Source organism: Pan paniscus, chromosome 1 (assembly GCF_029289425.2).
Source record: "Pan paniscus chromosome 1, NHGRI_mPanPan1-v2.0_pri, whole genome shotgun sequence".
NCBI classification, from domain to species: Eukaryota; Metazoa; Chordata; class Mammalia; order Primates; family Hominidae; genus Pan; species Pan paniscus.
In genome coordinates this window covers 135498548-135502491 of record NC_073249.2, presented here as the reverse complement: position 1 = coordinate 135502491, position 3944 = coordinate 135498548, and positions in this window count along the sequence as shown.

Here is a 3944-nt window from a genome sequence, read left to right as displayed (position 1 = left end):
TGTCAGACTACTCATTTGAAAAATAGCTTTTTTTTTTTAATTGACGACTGGGAATATTTTTCTTTTGAGATGGGTGAATGGTGATATTCTTTCAGCAAATAGGTAGTATGTTAATGAAACAGTCATGTTAACATATATTCAGAAATTAAAGAGGAAGAAAAATTTACGCAAAGGGTAGATAAGGAGACATTCTCTAAGAAAGTTTAAAATTCAGGGCTGTTGTTTTAACTTTCCATTAATGGCAAAGAACTTGGTTGATATTGAGGGGGAAGTAAAAGGGAGCTAGTGTTTTTAAATATACCCAGTGTTACAAATTAGTTCTCGGGGAATTTCAGTCCCACTGAAGAATATTGCCTCAATTTTGGACAAATATTCCCAATGTGCTAAATCGGAATTGGCAGGGAGCTTTTATATGCATATTCTTTAGATTTTTAAGCCTTCTGAAGACCATTTTAAATAATGGGAAATGTCTCTAAAATATTTGAATTTCTAAGGATAGACTAAGAAGGTAACTAGTTAATGCCATTTCCTCTTAATCAGCTATTTTTCACTGTCAGTTTTTAAAAATTCCTAGTGCTCAGGCTCGATAAAACTGTTAAGGGTATTTTCATTTAAAAAGCCTTAGACATTTAGAACTATTAATATAACAAGCTACAAGTATTGGTTTTTGAAGCAGGCTGAGCTCTCTGGCATTTTTAATGAAACTTCCTTATAAGGAGATGATTATAGTTGTCTTAATGACCTAAATATGTGGCTCAATAATGGTTATTCCAAAGAATTAATCATGGTTTACTTCAAGATAATGAGCAAGTCATCAAGTAAAACGTTAATATCTTACTGTTCCTGGCATCAGCATTTTAGGGACAAAATGGTGTTACAGATGTCAGAATATTGATTGCATAAAATCTTGAAACCCACAAAACTCGTAGGCTTAAGTCTTAGTAATTTCTGTTGTTTATGTAATTTCAGCCCTGCACGTCACTGAAAAGTTATTTATCTTAACAAACTGGCCAAATTTGGCGGGTAATGCTGTCTGCCAGTATCTGCAGATGTATTGTTTCCGCCTACATTTGTGCATGTTGTCTGTGGTCTTTAAAGAACACTAACACCAGATAGAAATGTCAACTCTGTGCAGATTTTTTCCTATGTTCGAAGAACTGATGTTGCTGATTCCTAATTTTGTCAAATTATGTGTCTGAACTGTCTTCCTTTCTTGAAAGGTAGATATTACCAAACGTATACCAGATAAGTAATCAGAAGTAGTTAATATTGTGTCAAGTTACAGCACAGTTTTCAACAAAGTAACCACAAAGGTCAGTGCTAAGGCAAATATTTAGTAAACGATGTTTTAGCTATCTAAAGTAAAAAGGCATGATCTTAGGAAAGTGATTGCAAATTAAAAGAGAGAAAATTAAAAAACTGAAGTTTGGAAAACAAGTAATTGCAACAGTTTCAAGAGTTTAATCTGACCTGATTTTTTCTTCTGTAGAAGACAATGAACTAAAAGGACACAATTGTTCTTGATCTCTGTTTTGAGTGCTTTAAAAAATTAATATATGGAAGAGTTCAAAATGGGCAAAATAAAAACTTATTTGGAGAGCATACGCATAGTTTTTATAAAGCAAGAACGAAGACCAGAAAACAGATGTAAATGGTTTAGAATTTCTATTTAAGTATAAACCATGTGCAAAATTACTCTTCCGAATTTAACACATCATGTGTTAGCCATTAGCTGATTCCATCTTGGACCCTACTGAAGCAATTCTTTAAGGAAAATAACAGGCTTAGCACTAGAAAACAACATATGAAGGAAAATAGGGAATAAATACTTTATAGATACATCTCTCTAGTTCTAGATTTAGAGAATGCCAGTGTTACTCCAGCAGGCAACCAAGAAGATGGATCAAGGAATGGGCTTCTGACAGACATCCTGAAGAAACTGAACACTGTCAGCTGTGGAGTGAGTAGTACAAATCAGAAAATGAAAGATCCATTGATTTCCTTCTAATCAGAATTTTTGCCTATGTTCTTTATCCACATTCTATTGATGTGTTTTTATACATGTATTCAATTATGTATTTGCCCTTTGTGTAAATTCCTTCCATAACTTCTCTGAAGACTGTAGCACATGATCTAGAAATGACTTTAGCTAGGACAAGACCAAGAAAGTAAATAAGAAACAGATGATCTGTAGCCTCACATTGTTATTTTAGCTCTGTCCTTAAGAAAAAGGAGCAGGGCCAGGGGAACCCAGCCACCTCCAAATCTCTCTAGACACTCATCTTCATGCTTTTCTACCCGGTAGAAATTTATTTCTTCTGGCGTGTTGCCATTGTCTCTATACTCAAAGCTCTGATTTACAAAAACAAAAAACAGTCACACTCTGTATGTGTAAGAGTAATCTTTAGGCAAGTATTAGCAATGTATCTTTAAAATACACTTTTCCCCGCAGTTTGTGAAATGAATGCCTGGTGTTCTGTGAGTGTCCTTTCTGTCATTTTAATTTTTTATTTTGAAACTCCATAGGTAAATGGTCATACCACATGTGTACTCCTCATAAAAAGGAATCTCACTATCACTTTTATCTTTAAAAAAATTAATTTGCTTTCTTGACAAAAGCCAAAACCTCTTTTAACAAGGGTGCTTATTTTCCTAAGTTTAGTACAATTTATTTGATTGAGAGTGACACCAAATGGTAAGAAAAATGAAATGCCTCATTCCTCTTACATAATCTCTTAACAGTAGACCACCCAACTTCCCCATAAAATGTAATTTAAATGAAGCCAAGATTCTAATGCCATGCTTTAGATTCAGAGTGGCCCCAAAGGGGCCTTTGGATTTTGTAGTTGCCATTACCTGGAATGCCTTTCCCTCTAATCTGTATATCCCACTTCCCTCTACAAAGCCTTCATTGATCAGTCCAAATGATCATGTCCTTGATTCCCTATACACAGTTTATAAGCTTCTTGAAAGCAGAGACTGTATTATATATCCCCCCACATTTTCCACTGCTGCATTTAGAAACTCGGGTCCTCAGTCAAAACTTGGGAGTTGACCAGGAATCTGACACCATGGGGTTTTCCAAGCTCCACCAGGATAATCCCATTCTAAGGACAGCTCCTGTCATTCTTAAAACATCTAAAGGATTATACTGTTTTTCCCTTGGTCATCTGTCCTAAGGCTTCTCAGCCCCGCAACCCCCATCCCATCCATCTTGGTTCTAATTTCTCTCCACTCCAAGTTGCTGGTGCTCCATTCCCATCGCTTTGACCTCAGTGAAGACAGAACAGCTGGTGGACATTTAATCTCTAACAACTTTTTACAACCTTGTATAAGAGGTAGGTAAGCAAAAATTTTACAATTCTCTATTATAGTCATGTTTTTAGCTCCTACTGTGTACCAGGCACCATAACAATTTAAAAAATCAATGTTTTAAGGTCTTGTATGTATAAAATACTATGGGAAAGCATAATATACACATTTGATTATGCTTTGCTAATGTGATTCATCTTCATACATGTGGAACCCTATTCATCTGGATTTTTCTGAGACAGCTTCAATTCCAAAAACTCGGTGTTCTGAGAATGCCAATGTTTCTGCATCCAAATTGCATTTTTAAGAATGTCTCTCTCAACTAGAAGTGGTACGAAATTGTTAGAAAGGCATTCCAGTTTTTTAGCTTTCAAAATATGTCCATTCTAATACATGTGGTACTGGAGGCTCTCTGCTTTGGGCACCAGCTGATTTGTATATTATTTAGTGAAATAGAGATTCTTCCCAATGTCTTTTGAGAACAAAATGGGATCTTAAGCACTTTCATTGAGGTCTTAAATGTAAATGTATGGATGTCACAACTGGGCAACATTTTAATGCCTCCTTACCATTTGTTGATTTAGAAATAAATCCTGATGGGAGGCAGCATAACATAAAGGAGACAGCCAAAG